Source organism: Lactuca sativa, chromosome 5, assembly GCF_002870075.4.
Source record: "Lactuca sativa cultivar Salinas chromosome 5, Lsat_Salinas_v11, whole genome shotgun sequence".
Lineage (NCBI taxonomy): Eukaryota > Viridiplantae > Streptophyta > Magnoliopsida > Asterales > Asteraceae > Lactuca > Lactuca sativa.
In genome coordinates this window covers 240137568-240160827 of record NC_056627.2, presented here as the reverse complement: position 1 = coordinate 240160827, position 23260 = coordinate 240137568, and the positions used below count along the sequence as shown (strand labels likewise).

Below are 23260 nucleotides of genomic sequence, written 5' to 3'. Positions count from 1 at the left end.
TTGAGAATTCTAAAATGAGGATCCTTTTTTTGATGAACAATCATATTCACATGGGTGTGTTGATGAGTGTGCAAAGAGACATTGCATTATTAGGTCACCACATGTGACGGTCCCAAACAAGAACTTATCCTAAGAGTATATTTAAATTGCCCCGTTATTTTCGTAATCATGAGTTGTGAGTTTTCTTAATTTACAGGGGCGTTTACAATTGGATCGTTCCGAACATGAACCTTGGTTAAAGGCATGACAATGATATATCACATACAATTTTGGTCCATGGTTTTTATTTAGTATCAAGCTTAGGGTTCTTTTGATATATGAAGTTTTATTTAGTATCAAGCTTAGGGTTCTTTTGATATATGAAGTTCAAGTAAATTATTATTTCCGTATAAAGTGAAATTTTGTTTTTCTATTTTAAAAGATAAACAGTTCGGCCGTAGCTCCTATATAAACAGTTTGAGTTAATTTATTTTTTTTAATTTATAAATAAGAAGTTGGTAACATTTGTTAATATATATATATATATATATATATATATATATATATATATATATATATATATATATATATATATATATATATATGTTTACTATCTTTTAAAAGAAATCTCACTATTTCTAAAAATGGATTGAATATAATAATATTATTTTTTTAAGACGTTCAAATCATTAAGCTAATAATACAAGTAGTCATCAATAAAATAATATTAAATTTTAACCTGTGTTTTGAATCATTATATTTCTCAACAAATTCTATCTCCTTCCCTGAATTTCGGATAATTCAAAATTTAAAACCATCAGAAAATACATGTTGATTCAAATATCCCTTCTGCAGATGGTTCTTTCTTAACATGTTTTTATTTTAATCCTTACTTGTAATTGATTTCATCATTTTTAACTTTTTGTATTTTTATCTTATAAATATATTAGGTGAAGGCTTTATTATATCAGGTTTGTTCCTAAAAAGGTTTTTACTATGTTTTTTTAATGTGTTGGCTTTGCAGGTTCAAAGAACTCAACCAAGAGGGTCAGTTAGAGCATTATATTATCATTAGTTTGTATATTTTGGCATCTTACTTTTGCAATAAAGAACGGTTAAACACAAGATTTGACATGATTAAGGTAGTTTGTATATTTTTCATCTTGTTAGTCTAAAAATGAAACATTTTTCATCATTGGTCCTTATAATATCAAGTTTCATCACATGGACTTCCTGATTACGGTGATTATTGTCCTTATTATAAGGTTCTATATAGATTTTGTTCAATATTTTAAGGTTTCGAGAACCTAAATCAATATGAATCCTTGAATTACATAACATCGTTGAAAATGTTTTAATTTGTGATCAAATTTGGTTTAAAATCACAATGAACAAGTTGACACCTAAGTATTTTGGCATTCTCAAAAGCCTATTTATCGACTTTTGAAACACAACACCTGATATTCTAAAGGTTTATGTTTATAAACTATTATTTATATATTTTAGCATTTTACTTAGTAGGATATTAAATTAATAAAGGAATTAAGGAAAACGAAAAAAAAAAAAAAAAAAAAAAAAAAAAAAAAAAAGAGGACGATAAATAGTACAAGTGGTTTGGGTATGTATAAATGGAAGTAATAACCATTTAGGGGGGTTTTGGCAAAAAAGTTTATTGCTTATTACTTATTAGTTTATTAGCTTATAAGTTAATAAGTAAGTATAGGGTAACTTATGAAAAAATGACGTATTAGAGGTTCCCCACCGGAATAAGTTATTTTAATCCAAACACTTTTTTAACTTATAGTTATGTGGAACCTAATAAGTTGTTTTAAAAAAGCTTAGTCAAACACCCCTTTAATATGGTATGGTAATGCTCTTGAAAAATAGATATCATTTAATATTCATTTCTCGAAATGAACGCAAAATGGTTTTAACTCTAAAGATCAAATTATTCGCCGTCCGCCGATTTGCGCGGGTAGACGGCTATATATATATATATATATATATATATATATATATATATATATATATATATATATATATATATATATATATATATATATATATATATATATATATATGAAATTTTGTTTTTTCTATTTTAAAAGATAAACAGTTCGGCCGTAGCTCCTATAAACAGTTTGAGTTAATTAATTAATTTTTTTTGTTTATAAATAAGAAGTTGGTGACATTTGTTAATATATATATATATATATATATATATATATATATATATATATATATATATATATATATATATATATATATATATATATATATATATATATATATATATATATATATATATATATATATATATATATAGTTATGTTTCAATGATAACATTTTTAATGTGAGAGCATTTTTTGGCCTATAAGTTCAAAAACACGCGTGTTTTTACTCAAATACAAATTACCCACCTAAATTCCCCCATTCTCTTCTCTCATACGGACCTAAACTGACAGTACCGGACCACAACCGGAAACCGTCGGGAGCCACCAGACCACCGCCTGAAACACCAAACCATCGGCTCCATATTTGCTCCTTCACGATCTCCCCAACCTCTAATCCTCCCACAATCGGAAGCCAACTCCTCATCCTTCTTCTCCGGAGAAATGTTGCACCGGCCACCTGAACAAATCGCCAAATCATCATACCGTCGTCGGAAACCACTAGGCAGCGGCTGGGAACCACCAAATCGCCGTCAGACACCAGCAGCTCTAGATTTATTCGTTCGCCACCTCCCTCCGCCTCTACTCCTCTTATAATCAGAAACTACCACCTCCACCTTCTTCTCCGACGAAATATTGTGGCAACCTCCTAAAAATATTACTCAGCTTCTCGTCTCAACTTCTTAAACCTTCTCTTTTTGTCATTCCTCTCTCCTGAACGACCGTCATGAAGCACCAACACGAACCGCTGCTCTGAGCCACGATTTGGTTTGTTGGAGAAGCTAAAGTGGATCCGTTTTCATAAGATCTGAAGCATATGTACTTCAGCAATCATGAAATTTTCCGCCCTCAACTATTAAATCTAGGGCAAAATACCACCAGATCTAGAGCAACCACATCTAATTTCGTTTGATAAACAGTTAGGGAAGGAAATGGATTTGTCTTCGTGATTGAAATTGAGGAAGGGGGAGCAATTCTCCTTGTGCATCGACGCCAACACCAAATTATGTATAAAATTAGGGAATGCAGGTGTTTAGAGGGAAGACCTAGTGATCCATGAACGTACTCTTATGCTTAACGCCTTGTACGTTGGGAGTTTCTACCAGTTCTCCCAAATAAGGAAAAGGCTCGACAAAGTGATAACGTAAGGCCCCACTACAATCCTTTTTTTTTTAATTCTGAACTTTTTACTTTTGGCTTTGTGAAATTTATTAAACAACTTACCAACTCACAAATTTAACAATCGGCCGATAACACGAAATATAATTTCTTTTATTTTAATTATGATTATGAGTTCAACTCATATAAAAAAAATATCGTTTTATTATCAATTATTGAATTAATGAATATTTTTATATTAATATTTACCATAGGATACCTACTCTTAACTAACGTGTATACCATTTATTTTTCTTTCGATATATTAAAAAGAAAAACAATATGATTTTTGACTATTTATATTTAATCGTGATTAATATATAAAATAAAAAAACTATAAAAACCAAAAATAACTCGTAATTTTTAAAATAATATCATATCAATATTAATAACCATTTATAGATAATTAAAATTATAAATTTTAATATATTAAAAAAAACCAATAAAAATAGCATTTTACAATAGATCGTTAGGGAATCGAGACACGAAAACAGATTATTCACATGTGCATGACATGGTTCAATTACATGTGAATAATTTACTTAAATGTGATAAAATACATGAAATATTATTGATTAAATATACAACATCAATAATCATATGTGATTAAATACATATAATCACATGTGATTAAATTCATGAGACCAACTATAGGAATCGAAAATATTAAAATAAATATTTTCTACGTAAATCATATGTGATTAAATACATATAATCACATGTGGTAATATGTATTGAATCACATATGATTTATTTATATAAAACTCATTTTCGTGTTCTCGATTTAATAGTCGTTCTTGCGTATTTAATCACATGTGATTATATGTATCTAATCACATATGATTTATATTGACAAGATTCGTTTACGTGTTCTTGGTTAAGTATTTGTTCTAGTTTATTTAATCACATCTGATTATATGTATATAATCACATATGATTTATGTGCACAAGATTCATTTTTGTGTTCTCGATTGAGTAGTTGTTCTTTATCCACATTAATCATATGTGATTAAATACATATAACCACATGTGATTAAATAAATGAAAAAAGTTATCAAATAGAAAACGCAAAAACGAATATTGTCTATATAAATCATATGTGACTATACGCATCATACATATAATCACATGTGATAAAATACAGTTAATCACATGTGATTATATGTTTCTAGTCAAATTTAATTATATGTTATTAAATAAATCTAGTCACATGTGATTATATACACCTTAATTAATTATACAAAACATATTCTTTAAAATGTCCTTTTATATCACATATGATTTAATCACATGTGATTATATGTATTTAATCGCATGCGATCTAATCACATAAAGTGTATGCATTTTAATCACATTAACTTGTAAATTTAGTATAAAATAAACCAGAAATCATTAGAACTATATCTTTATATTTCTGAAAAGATAAAAGGGGAACTTTACCAATATAATTTTATAAAATTTGAATAATCGGTTGAAAGGTAAGAAAACATATCCCAAACAAAGCACTACAATCAAAGATAAAATAAGGAAATATGTACATAAGTTTTATAAGATTAATACAGCAAAGCACAAGCTAAATAATGTTATAATTTTTGTGTAGGTTTTCGGAAAGGAAAGGATCTATCTTGCTTATGCTAGCTAATTTCCAAGTTCAAGTAGGTGAGTTACACTAACTCTCCTATTATGTAGGCATTACTTATTTTATGTTAGTGTTCACGGATACCCTAATCCGGTAGAGTGAACAAGGAAAGGTAGAATGTAGGTTGTTTTCTAGTAAGAAAAGCAGTCAATATTCGTTTATGCATTCTCGATTCTTTAATTGTTCTCGTGTATTAAATCACATGTGATTATATGATCTAATCATATATGACGTATATGCACAAGATTCATTTTTTTGTTTTTGATTCAATAGTTGTTCTTTGTTCATATTAATTGTATGTGATTAAATACATAAAATAACATATGATTAAATACATGATAACAACTATTAAATTGAGAACGCAAATTTTAATCTTATTCACATAAATCATATGTGATTAGATATGTATAATCACATGTGATTAAATACACGAGAACAACTATTGAATCGAGAACACGAAAATAAATATCGCCCACATAAATCGTATGAGATTTGATACATATAATAACATGCGATTGTGTGTATCTTATCACATATGATTTATGTGGCTAAGATTCATTTTCGCGTTCTCGATTCAATAATTGTTTTTTTCGACTTTAATCATACGTGATTAAATTCATTTAATCATATGTGATTAGATATATACAATCACATGTAATTATATACACAATAACAAATATTGAACCAAGAACACAAAAAAAATATTTTCCCAAATTAATCATATGTGATTAAATACACATAATCACATGTGATTATATGAATCTAATCACATATGATTTATGTGGACATAATTCATTTTTGCTTTGTCGATTCAATAATTGTTCTCATGTATTTTATCACATGTGATTATATGTATAATCGTATATGATTGAGTACATGAGCACAACTATTGAATCGAGAAGGAAAAAATTAATCTTGTCCACCTCAAGTCATATGCGATAATATACATATAATCATATGTGATTAAATATACAAAAGCAATTATTCAATCGAAACTGCAAAAATAAATATTGTCTACATAAATCATATCTGATTAAATACATATAATCACATGTGATTATATATATCCAATCATATATGATTTATGTGGATGAGATTCATTGTCACATTCTTGATTCAGTAATTCTTCTTTGTACACTGTAATCATATGTGGTTATATGTATCCAATCACATATGATTTATATAGACAAAAAATAATGATGTCTATATAAATCATATGTGATTAGATACATATAATCACATATGATTATATACACGACAACAACTATTGAATCGAGAACACAAAGATAAAATTGTCCATATATATATCATGTGTGATTAAATGCAAATAATCACATGTGATTAAGTACATGAATACAACTATTGAATTGAGAAAGAAATAATGAATCTTGTCCATATAAATCATATGTGATTAAATATATAAAATAACATATGATGAAATACATGATAACTATTGAATTGAGAACGGAAATTTTAATCTTATTCACATAAATCATATATGATTAGATATGTATAATCACATGTGATTAAATACACGAGAACAACTATTGAATCTAGAACACGAAAATAAATATCGCCCACATAAATCGTATGAGATTGGATACATATAATAACATGTGATTGTGTGTATCTTATCACATATGATTTTCGTGGCTAAGATTCATTTTCGCATTCTCGATTCAATAATTGTTTTTTTCCACTTTAATCATACGTGATTAAATTTATTTAATCATATGAGATTAGATATATACAATCACATGTAATTATATACATAATAAGAAATATTGAACCAAGAACACAAAAACAAATATTTTTCAAAATTAATCATATGTGATTAAATACACATAATCTCATGTGATTATATGAATCTAATCACATATGATTTCTGTGGACATAATTCATTTTTGCTTAGTCAATTCAATAGTTGTTCTCATGTATTGTATCACATGTGATTATATGTATAATCGTATGTGATTGAGTACATGAGCTCAACTATTGAATCGAGAAGGCAAAATTTAATCTTGTCCACCTCAAGTAATATGTGATGATATACATATAATCATATGTGATTAAATATACAAAAGCAATTATTCAATCGAAACCACAAAAATAAATATTGTCTACATAAATCATATCTAATTACATACATATAATCACATGTGATTATATTTATCCAATCATATATGATTTATATGGATGAGATTCATTGTCACATTCTCGATTCAATAATTGTTCTTTGTCCACTGTAATCATATGTGATTATATGTTTCCAATCACATATGATTTATATGGACAAAAATAATCATGTCTATCTAAATCATATGTGATTAGATACATATAATCACATATGATTATATACACGAGAACAACTATTGAATCGAGAACACAAAGATAAATATTGTCCACATATAGCATGTGTGATTAAATGAAAATAATCACATGTGACTAAGTACATGAGTACAATTATTGCATTGAGAAATAAATAATGAATCTTGTCCACATAAATCATATGTGATTAGGTACATATAATCCCATATGATTATATGTATTTAATCACATATGATTTATGTGGACAATATTCATTTTTGAAATGACCAATCGGTGGTGGAAAAGGAGATGGGGATGTATAGCGGTGGTGGTGGTGGTGGAGGAGCTTAGGTGGGTGGTGGTGATGGGTGGTGGGTGATGAGTGGCGGGTGGTTGTTGGTGTTGGTGGGTGGTGGTTGTGATGGGTGGTGGTGGTGGTGGCGGGTGGTGGTGGGAGGTGGTTAGTAGTGGTTGTGGTTGTAGGTGATGGGTGATGGTTGTGGTGGATGGGTGGTGGTGGTAGCGAGTGGTGGTGGGTGGTGTGTAGTGATGGGTGGTGGTTGGTGGTGGTGGTGAGTAGTGATGGGTGGTGGTGGTTTGATGGTGATGGTGGTGGGTGGTGATGGTTGTAGCGAGTAGTGGTTGGTGGTGGTGATGGGTGGGTGGTGGGTAGTGATGGGTGGTGGTGGTTAGTGATCGGTGGTGGTGGTGGTGGGAGATGGTAATGGGTGGTAGGTAGTGATTGTGGGTGGTGGTGGTGGTGGGTGGTGGAAGTGGGTAGAGGTGGTTGGGTGGTGATGGTGGTAGCGGGTGGTGGTGGTGGTGGTGGTGGTGGTGGGTGGTGGGTGGTGGATATGTTGGGTGGCAGGTAGTGGTCGTGGCGGGTAGTGGGTGGTGGTGATTGTGGTGATGGGTGTTGGAGGTGGGTGGTGGTGACGGGTGGTGGTGGTGGCGGGTGGTGGTGGTCGTGGCGGGTGGTGGTGGCTAGTGATGGGTGGTGGGTGGAGGGTGGTGGTTGGTGGTGGTGGATAGTGATGGGTGGTGGTGGCGGGTGGTGGTGATGGGTGGTAGAGGTGGGTGGTGGTAGTTGGGTGGTGATGGTTGTGGCTGGTGGTGGTGGTGGTAGTTAAGATGGAATACCCTTAACTACCAATCAACCATGTGCACATATATCAGGTAACCACATAACAGTCTAACTGATCATTACAACACACAACCATAAGATAACCAGGATAACAATCCAAAGGGTCGGCCTTGGTGCCTTACACCCTTGGGTATAGTGAGGAGAACTCACCTCACAAGTAGGGCTATAGTGACAATATCCAACTCCCGAATCACAGCTACGAACTCAACCGCCTGTAACCATCAGATGACTAATTCCATTAGAATCCCAATTTACCAAAACACCCTAAGAAGTCAGACTTGGTCAACCCTTGGTCAAATTCAAAGTCAACGGTCAAGGTCAACACTCCATGTTGACCCAACTCGTCGAGTGCAGCTTACCGACTCGTCGAGTTCCTTTAGAACTCAGAAACCAAAAAAACTTCGAGTCAACTCACCGAGTTGCCAAACAACTCGTCGAGTCCATGTAGTGTCCAAAAGATCGGGAAAACCTTAACCAACTCGATGAGTTATCTCACCAACTCGCCGAGTTCACTCAGAATCTAGAAAGCGGGAAAACCCTTATCCAACTCATCGAGTTGGTTAAGCAAGTCTTCGAGTTCCTTCAGCCATTTTCTCATTCAGATGCTTTTAGCGAAACCGAGGCTCCAAACTGTAGATCAAGCCTCCTAGGGTGTAGTTACCTCGTAAAGTTGCCAACTTTACGTGCATGCAAGGCTTCAAGAGACTAAAATGCTAATACCAAGCTTGATAATAGGTTTAGGGCATGGAGAAGGGCCAAAGCTCGATAAAGTCAATAACTTTATGAATATGGGGGCCTAGAGGAGTCCAGATCTGAAGTTACAACTTCAATTCATGCCCAACTTCCAAAAATGGATCCAAAGTGGGTTAAAAATACCCTAAACTCTTGAATGGAGAGATCTAACAAGAGAATGATCAAGGTAACAGCTTTTTACCTTCAAATGGTTGCTACAACTGAGTAGATGTTGATCTATAAGCCCCTTCTCGTTCCAAGCTCTTTAATCTTCGAGTTCTACAAGAAGCGCACCAAACACACACTCTTTAGCCTTACACACACTCAATATGGAAGGTTAGCTCAATTAGGTTTGCTTATGGACGATAAGGTGGAAAGGGAGGCTGGAGAGAAGACTTAAGGATCTTTAAATATGGTGCAAACCCTAAAAATTAGGGTTTTCATAATCAGCTCCAACTCGTCGAGTTGGGTCCTCCAACTCGTCGAGTAGGTTCTCCGGAATACGCGGCCCTTCTTGGTTTCTACACGACGATTTGGACCCTCCAATTCATTGAGTAGACTTTCTAGAGTGCAAAAATCCCTAAATTTCATTCCTATAAATTGGTATGTTACAACTCTCCCCCACTTGAACTAGGCTTCATACTCGAACCCAGCTGCAGTCAACAAATCCGGATAATGCTCTTGCATCCCAGCCTCCGGCTCCCAAGTCTACTCGGATTCCCTCCGATGCTGCCACTTGTACCTTTACCAAAGGTATCTCTTTGCTACGCATAACGTTTACCTTTCTTTCCAATACGGCCAACGGTCTCTCGACGTAGTTCAGGCGCTCATCGTCCTGAAGATCACCCAATGATACCACGACATCCACGTCCGACATGCACTTTCGCAACTGCGAATCATGGAAAGTGCTATGAATCTGACTGAGCTCCTCCGGAAGACCCAATCAATACGCTGCCTTGCCAACATTGGAAAAACCCAAAATGGCCCGATATATCAGGAACCTAATTGCCCTTCTTCCTGAAGCGGATCACAACATGAAAACCTGAAGTGCTCGCCAGAACAAAATCATGGATCATACGTAGCTGTCGATAATTATCTGCTGGAAAAGAGATTATATATTCTTTCAGGAGAAAGTTCATTCAATGACCGACTATACAGGGATAAAATCAACAACGGGAGGCAAACTGGGTTATGAACCCTTCTTGTGATTATAGGATAAGGCTTCCTTTAGCTCCCGAACCAGCATACATAAAACAACCAACTAACAAGCGAAAACACTCATACCTGGCCTAATCAACCTCGGGCTAGAATACTAGGCATGCCTACTATGGGTCCAATCACCCCTTGGATAGAATACCATCGTATCATGCACATGTTTGGCCCAATCAACCCTCAAGTTGGAATACTTAACACGTCAGGTCCAATCAATCATAGGGTCAGGTCATCCTCATGATGGAATACCATAGATTGGAATACCACTATATGCATAACTCGGGTCTAAACCCATAACTTGAGATCCAAGGGCCTATGCTTGTATCTCGTCCAAAATCCTATGATTCGTCGCAACCGATTACGACTCGCCGAACCTCAATAATAAATCCATTTCGAAAGCGCTCCATAGGAGAAATGAACCATTATGATCTCTAAGCCCACAACTTATAACTGGAATACTCCTACGTGGTCCTCAGCATAGGTCTGGATTGCCTTTGAGCCCACAGCACGAGTCTGGTATGCCCTCCTCTGCCCTCAGCTCATGACTGGAATGCTCCCGATAACTATCAATACTATCGCCAATCCATCAGTCGCCCAGCACTCCAGGCCTGAAGGTAATCACCTTCCTCTATTGCCCAAAAAGGCTTATTCAATGTCCTTCACAGCATCAAACAATCACCACCATACTGAAACCCTACCCTGCACGATTGCCTTATAGAACGAGTTGCTACCCAAGAGTTTTTAGACTCTCCTACATGACCACCGACAGTCCCTCAAGGCACTTCATAGGTGATAACTAGTAAGTACAGATAACATAGGGTTCCACCGGTTATTATCACAAAGCAACATGCTCAATACCCGAACGTAGATCTAATAGAATACATACATAGTCTTCAGCGTGACTAGACCACCTCACCGGGCCTTTATCGTATCTGGACCACTCTCAGAACCTTCAGCATGTCTGGACCACTTCTTTGGGCCTTCAGCCTGTCTGGACCATTCTTTGGGCCTACGACCAGACTGGTACACCACGTTGGGCCTTCTGTCTATTTGGGCCGCCCTAGGTCTGTTGAGCTAAAACCATGGACCCATCCTGGTGCCTTTTCCATAAATAACCAACTCTCCTTCACTTGGGGTTCGAACTCTTGATCCAACTCACAAACTATAATCCTAACCTAACCATACACGTAGTTCGAACCAAACCCCAATGCTACCTTGAACACTTGTAGATACACTCGAAAAATTGCCTCCATTCGCATACTTGGGGAAACCCTTGACCTCATCTTTGATCGCCCAACCACTCTGGAAACTGTTATCCAAACAGCAACAGAAAAGACCTTCGATGGTTGATGCTCCATCTGATAATTCTCAATTCTCCCCCACTTAGAATCCTAACCACTACCCACTGGTGGCGAAATCAAAATACGACTTAACCGTCCCAACCAGGTATTACCATACTTAACCATGGAATGATTAACCCAGGAATGGCGATTCTCTATCCCAACTCCTCATCCTCAAATGCATCTCTGGATCCTAACCATCTACAATCCCTTGATAATAAATTCCCCTGAGCCTTCTATGTCCTAACGTCTCAGGCAGAAGGCATATGAAAGCTTACAATACAATCATAAACAATAAGATAAGAGGTAAAGAGATACCAGTTGCCACATCAGGTGATGTCCTGGCCTCCTCAATAGTGAGCTGAAAGGCATGTCCATGAGCCCTCGGGGGCTCTTCCCTACCCTGGCTCCCGTCTGTGATCCTCAAGGTAGCCGGCGCTGGAGCCGATGCTGGCCTGGCAGCTAGCAGGGGACACTGGGCCTTCATATGGTCCACCTGCTCGCAATGGTAACAAAGTATGACACCAATACCTGGAGTCTGCTGCCTACAATACTTCGCGATGTGACCCTCCTTGCCATACTTGTGGCATCCTGAAGAAGATCATCAATCCCCATCATGCACCTTGCCACACTTCCCACACGTGCGACCCCTATGACTCTCCTACCTGGAATCAACGTCCCTAAACCGTTTCGACGTAAGATGTGACTGCGTCGGGGTTTGTCACCGCTCCCTCAACTGAAACTCAATCTCCAACTCACGCCGCATGGCAGCCTCTTGTAGCTCCAACAATGTATCACAACGTTGGGTGGAGACAAACTTTCGGATGTCCGTCTTGAGCATGCTCAGATAATGAGTCATCTGAGCCTGCTCGGAAGCAAACTCCGAGCAAAACATCACCCTCTTAGTGAACATACGGGTAATCTCCGTCACCGTCGTTGATCCTTGTCTCAACTCTAAAAACTCCTGAGCCAACCACTCATGCACAACCCGTGGAATGTATCAAGTACGAAACAACTCCCTGAACTGATCCCATGTAATCAGAGCTCTCTGCTCGTCAGAATACGACCCAGTGAAGAATTCTAGTATCATCCAAAGAATTCTTCAAGATCTTCATCTAGTAAGTGTTTCTAGCCCTTTTAAGTTAGTGTATCACTTAATCTAGTGATTTAACACACTTCTATCCATGAAATCTTGCCAAAAGGTTGATTCTTCAAGTTTCAACAAGAACACACACTAGTGTTCTTGGACTTTTGGACCTTTTCAAGCTTCTATATTGTAAGTACTTCTATCCTAGAGTATGTTAAGGCTTGATACACTTCTTTACATCAAGAAAACACCATTGAAATCCAGGATCAAAGGTGTTTACGGTCCAAAAACAACTTGGACCGTAAACCCTAATTTATGGGGCCAAAGTGACCCTAGTCCCTTCACAAGCTTTGAAAACTAGTCTAGAATCATTCCTTTATATGTTTAGGACTTGAAAACATCAAAATACCATAATCCATAAGGGTTTACGGTAGTAAACCCAAAAGGAAATGGTCTTAGGGCCGTAAACTCCTCAAAGGGGGGAAATGGTGCCCTAATCTCTTCCAAAGGCTTAACCATCAAGTAGAAATGATTCTAAAGGACTTGTAGGGCTTCAAAACAAAACATGGTCAAAGGAGTTTGAGTTTACGACCGTAAACTCAATGAGTGATGGTCACAAAACCGTAAACTCATTTAAGGGGTTTCCTTGAACCCTAAGCTCAATAGCAATGTCCTACAACACTTAGATGCAATCTTTGAGACTAATAACACTTATATAAGGTGTTTAGCATGTCCTAGGATGTCTTAACTTTGTTGATTAGTTGTTTAAATACTAATTGGATACATATATGTGTCATTATATGTTAACTAGGATCCTTTTGTGTGCTCAAGTCTTCACTTGACACCTAGCAATCCTGTTTCATCAGTTCATCCATAGCACTCACTAGAGGTGAGTTCATACCCCTTAAATTAACCTTTTAATGTTTTTAAATGCTTTTATGGGGGGAATACAGTTGAATAATTATAGTTATTATATCAATCACATGTGATTAATAGCTACCAAACAAGTGGTTTTCTTACTTTTCAAAACTGTGTTATCAAACTGTTTTGCTTCAAACTATTTTACAAACTCTTCTGTTGTCAAATACTTTTACTTAAACTCTTTTAAATACTTTTATATTGTCAAATTGCATGCCTATGTATGTATAGTTATATAAGCAATGTTTAAAGGGCTTAGGAAGGCTAGCTCGCCTTACCTCCTTTTCCTCATTGGGATGTGGCTTTAGGGCATCGGGTATCCGTCCGAAGGTCGTCTAAATATTAGTTATATATTATGTATACATATATAGACATAAAAGTTCTATCAGCCAATTCAATACCCTTGGGTAGCAAGGGCATACATTCCTGATTATACATACAAGTTAGATTACTAGTAAACTACGATAGGCGTAGTTTAGAAAGTTACAAATACTATTACTAGAACAATGAATCATACAAAGAGTCAGCTCATTCATGAGTCAATACTTGTTAGATAGAGAGAGCACACATTACAACTAGTACACACAGTACATTTCAATACTTGCTAGATAGTGAGAGAACACACATTACAGCTACTACACGCAGAACATTACAGTACATATAGGCTAGACAGAGAAAGAACACACAATACAGCTAGCACATACATTACATATACATTCATGCAGTTATGTAAGCCATTAAACGGAGCATGGCACTACCTATCATGACCATTTTTGTATCCAGAATCTCCTTAATTGGGGAGCATATGAGTTTGCGTATAGATCTATACTGGATTGACTATCCTACACCTTGATGCTCGCTACAGTGGGACTTGCAAGTCTGCGGGTGCCAAATGTCATTTCTTACGGTGTCTTACATCGTCGTTTTACTAGAGTCGGTAGTAGGATACAGGCCGATCACATGTTACTTTAAATTACAATTGGTTTAAGGTAGTTAGTATAGCAGTAGTTACTTATTACAATACTACAGTACTATGATATTTTCCCATTACATTCACTTCGTGATTATTCATACGATGCACGATAATGTAAAAACTATATTTTTGGTTAATGATAGTCAGATTTGGGAAAATACACACTCTTACAAGAGACACACACAGATACTAGATGCCTTGGTAGAATGCTACTTTTAGTAGGAAACATAGGATTTTCTAGGAGAGTCCAAACATCTTACAAAACATTTTACAAATACTTTCATACAAATACTAGATGCCTTGGTAGAAGGCTACTTATGATCTCACCAACTTTAAAGCTGATACTCGCTTTCAAAATAACTTGTATTCTCAGGTCACCGGTAGACAAGTACAGGTGCCAGGTTTTTGAGAAGATGGGGTTCGTTCAAGACTCGTCTTTTATTTTGATATGTATTTTAGTGTCTATATATTATAACTTGACAGAACACACTTGTATACATGGCCGGTCCAAAGATATTGTGGGCACAGGGCAAAAATAAAAAATAGGCCCCCCCAAAGTCATAAATATAATAAAAATTAATTCGAAATAGAATGCTATAAAATTCACAAAATTCACTATTAATATAAAAAAAACACAAATATGGTCACAACATTACAAAAACAACTAATTTATAGGAAAATATTTCTCCTAGCCTTTCTAGATGCAAAATCATTAATAATGTTTTCCAAATCAATTTTATCTAACATGTCTTTCTCTATACATAACATTGCCAATCCGTTCAACCTTTCTTGCGACATCGACAATCTTAGATAATTCTTCAATAACTTTAACTTTGAAAAACTTCTCTCTGCAGATGCAACAGTAACAGGAATGGTTAACAAAATGCTATATGCAATAAAAGTATTTGGGTAACAATCAACAGCTTACATAATCCAAAATTTCAACAGCGGAAATTATATCATTAGGTAAAGTCATTTTCAACACTTTCAATTCTGAAAAATGTTCACTTTTGAATCCACATCAGAAACATTATCTTTAGAAAAAGTAGTAGCAAACTTTATACAACTTTCTTTAAGTTCACTTTCACTTAATGCCTTTAATTTCTTTGAATCATTTAAAAACCCAAAAATACTTTCAAAGTTTTTTAATTGTTCAAATCTATTTTTTAATGAAACAATTGCCATATCCACAACAACCAAAAAATAATTAACTTTTAAATACTCTTCAACCGATTATGTTTCTTCTTCATGATCACTTTCATCAAATTGCTTTTTTCTAACAATACGACGTTTTGATGGAAATGTTGGCTCCACACCCATATCTAGTGCAATAGTTTTAGCAACATTCACACTTGATGTAAAACCTTCATTTCTATATTTTTCAAAAAACTTCATAATATTTTCTATTTGGTTAATAGTAGTGTCAATACAAATAGATTTAGATTGCAACTTTTTACTTATAATATTTATAGCAAATAAAACTTCATACCAAATAACCATACCAACTAAAAATTCAAATTTCCAAAAAGATTTAAGTAAGCTTTTAGCTTCACTTTTTGACTTAGGGTCATCACATGCTTTACATAATTTTAGCAAAGCAACTTTTATTTTAGGAGCTTGAAATCTAATTGCTTTTATACTTTTAATCCTACTTTCCCAACGAGTATTAGATAATGATTTTAAGGTTAAAGTTGGAACATTATCTAACAATATTTTCCATTTTTTTGTAGAACTAGAAAATAATGTATAAAGGCGTTGCACGATTCCAAAAAAAAGAAACAGCTTTTTCACAAGAAAGTGCCATATCACTAACCGTAAGGTTAAGACTATGGCAAACACAAGGCATATATAAAGCTCTAGGATTAATTTCAAGCATTCTTTTTTGAACCCCTTGGTGTTTTCCTTTCATATTAGACTCATTATCATAACCTTTACCCCTTATATCATCCACATTAAGATCTAACAATTTCAATGCATCTAACAATTCATTCAAAAATCCCAAACCCGAAGTATCATCTACTTTTAAAAATTCTAAAAAATATTCAACAACTTGTATTTTTTAGAAGAAAAATTCACACATCGTACAATCAAAGCCATTTGTTCTTGATGACTCACATCGGGAGTACAATCAAGAATTATAGAAAAATATTTTGCCTCTTTAACTATTTTAATGATAGAATTTCTAACCGTGTCACCTAAAAGAGAAATTAGTTCATTTTGAATTTTATAGCCAAGACAATGATAATGAGTTTCATTATTTTCAATTATTCTTATATGATCTTGCATTATACCATCATATTCAACCATCATTTGGATTACTCCTAAAAAGTTATCTTGAAAAAGTTTTTCATTAGACCCTCGAAAAGCCAAATTATATTTAGATAAGAATTTCACAGCCGCTATTATTCTTCTTAATACTTGTCTCCAACGTTATTTTTCTTTTATTATTTCTTGTTGTAATTCGTTATCAATTGTAAGGTTTTTATCTAATCTTAGTTTTGCTTCATTCCAATTACTGATACAAACAAAATGTTCATTACTATTTTCATGTTCTTTAAGTCTCTCACTAAGATGTTTCCAATCATTATATCCTTCATTTGTTAAAAACTTTTTTGATTAGTACATTTAAATATTTTACAACAAAAACAAAAAACTTTATCTAAATTTTTATTGTATACATTTCGATCACGTGACAAACCATTATTTAACTTTCTAGTATAAAATGCATAAGAAAAATGTCTAGAAAATTTATCTTTAGGAAACACAGATTCATTTCTCTTATTGGCCATTTTTCAATTAAAATATCTCTTGATTTAATATCAAGAGAATCTCAATTTCTAGGGTCAAAAATATCTATAGATTCATTTAAATTAGTATTTTCTTCATTTATATTAGTATCATGTTCATTTAAATTAATATTTTCTTCATTCAAATTATTATCATGTTCATTTAAATTAATGTTTTCTTCATTAACAATAGCAAAGTGAGAATTGAGATTTAAGAATTGAGAAACCGGAAACCAAATATATCTATTATCTAGAGTCGAGACAATTAGCCGTTAGAGATTAAAGACTGTGATTTGTGAGAGAAATTGATGGGACGATTCAGTATCAGGGACGTGAGGCGTCGTCGCGTCGATTCAATTACCTGGCACCCTAATCTCGATTTCCCATATTCCCCGCTACCTTCCTTGGTATGGTTCCTATTTGATAATTCATTATTCATGGAAATCAAAATCACGTTCAACTTCAGCGACATAAAGATCAAGCGGCTTAGCAGCCTTATTAATTTGTTTGGGCCGTATTAATTTTTTTGGGACTTGGGTCAATGTGATTTTGGACTGGACATTTGACTAATTTTGGGCCCTAAGGAAATATATAGATAAATTAAAGTTATATACATACACACTATATATTTTAGAATTTTTGGGCCCCCTTGAGTCATAGGCCTAGGGCGGTCGTACGGGTCGCCCACCGTCAGGACCGGCCCTGATACTTGGTGACCGATTATATTCTCCTTCTCACCAGAAAAATAAACCTATAAATCGAAAGGAAAAATGAACAAAATCCAAGCCCGTAAATCTAAAAAAATATAGAAAAAAAAACAATGGTTTTAAGGGTACCCCTAAAGTTTTAGTGTACTTTATAGCATAAAAGTTGACACAAAGTCATTCGCAGTCAGTTTCCATCTTTAGGCCTCCATCATATCCCTTTCATCTTCACTTAAACCAAGTTCATGTTATAACTTCTACATTAATAGAGAGATATTATTAGTCAAAAATCAGTTTGAAACCCATAAAACTTAAAGATTTAAAAAAAATATATATTCTAGTTGAAATACTATAAAAATATTATACATTCAACACATTTTGAAGTCAAGTTGAAGCTCTCGACATCTTCATCTATAGCTTTACCTAGAAACATGACCTTACTAGTCCCATTAAGTCCATAAACAACTAACACGAACTGAAATAAAATAAAATAAAGACATTGTTATTAAAGTTTTCATTGTGTTACCTGGTGAGTTAAAAAAAATGGTGTGATAAAATCAATTGAATGATTCTTATTTCTTGGCTATAACTTCTACTACATAGAACCTCTCTCATGTAAAAGCACTCACTTCCAATATATAAACACCATGCACAAGAAAATAACAAATATTAATTTCAATCCATAATTAAAATAGTATTTTCTTACCATAGTAATTGAATTATGTCAGAAATTACAAGGATGGCTGGTAAAATCTTTGGTAATGAAAACATTCATTCTTCCCCTGTTTCAATAAAACTCTGATTCAAAAGCTTGAAAAAACCCACAAATGGCATGTTTTACTATAATCTTTGGTAACCAAGCTTGTCCTAAGTTTGAAAGGATAATTTGATCTTGCGAAAGAAAATAAAAAAGGGATGTATGTCATTTCATGCATTGTATAGTAATTAAAGTTACAAATTTGTAGACATCTTGTGCCTCCCAGCTTACATCAGCATTACTGAAAGTTTAAGAAGATATATGTAATTTACTTTTTGACCAATTCTATGAGTTATAGGTTGTGCTTGCAGATCAACATAAGTGTGTGGGGTAAACATAATACCATTTAGCATGATATTAAATTGTACTACATAATAAGAATCATTTTAACTATATATATATATATATATATATATATATATATATATATATATATATATATATATATATATATATATATATATATATATACACACACAAGTAGGTTCATGCGAAAACATAAATATTTTGCGAAAATGCGAAAACAAATTTTATCTTATAAATCAAACACAAGTACTATAAAAATTAAATTTATTAGCAATAAATTAAAGATAATAAGTTTATATTGAATTGTGTTATGATAATAAAGATTTAAAGACGGTTTTAACAACTATTTTTTTCATGTTCTTAACCACTGTTAAATTCATGTTTTCATAATAAAAATGTCAAAAATCATGCTTTGCTAATTTGAAACAATTTCTCATGTATCATCGATTATCATCATGTAGTTTAAAGTTTGAATGAATTATTGTCCAAAATATAAGATTGAGGTGGCACAATCTCATAGTTTTTTCTTGTTTTTACGTTTTCGCAAATTATTTACATTTTCGCATGAACCCTCCCATATATATATATATATATATATATATATATATATATATATATATATATATATATATATATATATATATATATGATCTAATTTTAGGTTTTCTTGACTATCCTCTACTTCATATCGTATGACGATACGATAGTGAATTGGTCATATATTTTTAGACATGTCATACTTTTTTATAATGTTGGATTTGTCGTATGTTATATTTGTAAGTTTTTTCGATTTATCATTTTGTAATGTTGGATTAATTTTTTAGTTGTTAAAAAAACTAGATTTTAAGATTTCAAAGTTTTGAAAAATTAGTTTTTTAGCCCAAAATATAACAAACTTTTGTAGCAAAAATAAACAATTTTCATCCTATACAACGGGGGAACGGGGGAGGGATGGTATTGGGGGTAATGAAGGTATTCGGGGGCGGGGGCGGGGCAGCTATTTTTGCTCCCGTTTGGTTCCGTTGACATCCCTACTTCATAGCCTTACCATAAACCCCAAAACATAATGGAATCATTTTACCTATACCCATATCCACAAATAAACATTTGTAGGCTTTTTTAAAAGAAAAAGAAAAGAGTGATAACCATAAATAAATAATTGTAAAATTCACAAAATCCAGAACCATTCGAACTTACCTTTAAAGAATCCGGAAATGGAATTGAAAATTACTGCAAAAACATTGTTTAAAGATCACTTGGAAATCTTTTGCTAGGAAGCAGAGATATTGTTGGCATATTTGTGTGAGGAGGTTTCAGGCACAAACTTCGAGATTGGAAGTACGCCCAACGTACAAAGTATGTACGCCCAACGTAGTTACGTGTTCACGGTCCGAGATTGGCCACGTCGCCTACTCCTCCACATGGTGCACACGTGTTTGTAGCCTTGATGCGTCCAAGCTGATCTCTTCCTACACCCAGCATACTTGGTCTACACCCAGCGTAGAACCTCTCAAGGCAGTACGCCCCGCGTAATGCGAGGCTTCGGCCACTATAAATAGCATGCGAATCCAACCGAGTTAATGTTACAAAACCCTTCTCCCTTTCACTCTCTACTCCCTTTTAGCCTATCCTAAACCCGCCAAGCCTATAATACCATCCTAGCATCATAAGAAAGCCCCGAAGAGCCCGAAGACCCCGAGAAAAAAGAGTTTTTCGAGTCGAAACTCTACCCGCACAGAGCCCAGTTTTTGAGAAAACATCCCGGTTTTATCGAAAAAGATTGTTTTAAGGGACGAAGTGTTGTCCAATTACTATCTTATCAAGTGAGTGTGTAGTCACTTTCATCTTAGACATAGATATGAAGTATTTTCTATAAAATACGTGTTATGTGTATATATATATATATATATATATATATATATATATATATATATATATATATATATATATATATATATATATATATATATATATTGTTTGTTTATTTGAGATGGGTGTTGAATAGATGTTTTATACATGTTTTAAATTGTATATGTATTTTTATCTACAAATATTAGGGGTGAGCAAAAACCGCACCGCAACTAAAATTAACCGCATAAATCGCATAAACCGCAACCGAAAAACCGCAACCGCAATAAAAACCGATAGTGAGGTTTTCTGTTTTTCAAAAACCGCAAATTTGCGGTGCGGTGCGGTTATTTGTTTTCAAAAACCGCAAAAAAACCGCACCGCACCGCATATATTATATACAATTTTTTTTTTATCAATTATTAGTTATTAAATATTAAAAATAAGACAAGTTTCATGACTGAAAGACGGATAAAATACTAGAAAACAAAAATGTTAGTTTTGATGAAACTAGATAATTTTAAGACATTTATTGTTAGTTACTATTGATTTGACGTTTTTAAGATATTAGTTGTTTTTGGTTTTAGTTAAATAGTTAATTGTCTTATACATTATGTTTTTTTTTATTATTATTACAAGTAATATGTTTGAAGTCTTAAAACTATTTGAGCTTTAAATTGTGGTTAAAAACCACATAAAATAACCGCACCAAATCCATGCGGTTAATAACCGCAACACAAAAAAAAAAAAAAAAACCGCACCGCAAAAATAACCGCCTAACCGCACCGCAAAAATAACCGCACCATTCGGTTTTGAAAATGGATTAACCGCATTTGCGGTTAGTGGTGAGGTTTTGGCTAATAACCGCACCGAACCGCACCGCGCTCACCCCTAACAAATATGTTGGGTATAACATGGGTAGATAACTGATGTGTGATGAAATAAAATGATGAGAGACCTCAATGTTGTTGTTGTTCCAGTCATCTAGCGGAGTATAGATGACGACCACAAACCTTTCTAGACAGTTTGGTGGAACGCTAGCAGGCTCGCAACCTGTAGGTGTTTGTAAACGATGTGTTCACCGGTGTACTCCATCCCCTCATGGTTGCCTTAAGGGCATGTATGGCTGAGGAATCCCCTTAGCAGTAGTGTCCATCCCAATGATGATCCTTAGGCTAGGTCCCTTGTGATAGGTATTTAGGGACGTAAAGTGAGGATAACGGGAACTGGTAATCAGGTTTATTGTTGGTTGATGAAATTAATAAATTTATTGTTGTTTGATGAAATTAATAAATTTACTATTTGTGGGTTGAAAACCCTATATGCTCACCAGGCTCTCAAGCCTGACCCACTCAGCTTTCTGTATTACAGGTAGAGGAACAAGAGCATAGTTGGACGATGACGAGAGAATTTTGGATTATAGGGAAGTAGATGTAAATAACTGTTGAAATGCCTATATTGTACAGTTTATGCTTTTGATTTGTATCGATGTGGACATCCCGGGTTTTGTAATGAAATGAAAATACATTTCTTTAAGAAATGCTTTGATAAATATTTTTATCATATTTTGTTTTGGAGACAAATTTCGCAATACTTTCTGAAAGATTACTCTGATTTTATTTTAAGAGCGTAAACGAAATACGTCTTTTCTGGCCGTGAAATTGGGGATGTCACAACCTTGTAGGAAGGCATTGTTCATATCAAGTTGGCTTAAACACCAATTCTGAGAAGAAGCAAGTGAAAGAATGAGATGAAGAGATGCGAGTTTTACAACTAGACTGAAGGTTTCGATATAATCAAGGCCTGGTCTTTGGTGGAACCCTTTGGCAACGATACATGCCTTTAAGCGCTCAACTGTACCACCCGGTTTGAATTTGGTATGAAAATCCCATTTGCAACCAACAAGATTAGGGACGGATTCAGGTGGGACGAGAGACCAAGTTTGATTTCAAAGAAGAGCATCATGCTCTTCTTTCATAGCCTTACGCCAATGAGGTTGTTTGAGTGCGTGAGTGATGTTTTGGGTTTTAAGGAATGTCACACCCCCAAACCGGAACGGTAGAAACGTTTGGGGGCGGAGGACGTCATGTACAGTATCACAACAATTTTATAATACTAATCAAAGAAACAACAACCATTGTAGTAATAATATAGGGTTTACATTGTACTCAATTTACATAATGTTTGAATCCAAAAGCA

General features: G+C 34.3%; 1 long non-coding RNA gene across 4 annotated transcripts; it reads left to right on the top strand.

Moving 5' to 3' along the window:
* Positions 1 to 2338: 2338 nt before the first annotated feature.
* LOC122198293 (uncharacterized) lies at positions 2339 to 22601 on the top strand. Of its 4 annotated transcripts, none has more exons than XR_006192675.2 (3): positions 2339 to 3294; positions 4909 to 8430; positions 22433 to 22601. It is a non-coding gene; the product is annotated as an uncharacterized LOC122198293 (long non-coding RNA). The 4 variants fall into 4 exon arrangements; XR_006192676.2 differs by lacking the exon at positions 22433 to 22601 and adding an exon at positions 15515 to 19190; XR_008232442.1 differs by lacking the exon at positions 22433 to 22601 and adding an exon at positions 15034 to 15271.
* Positions 22602 to 23260: the final 659 nt, after the last annotated feature.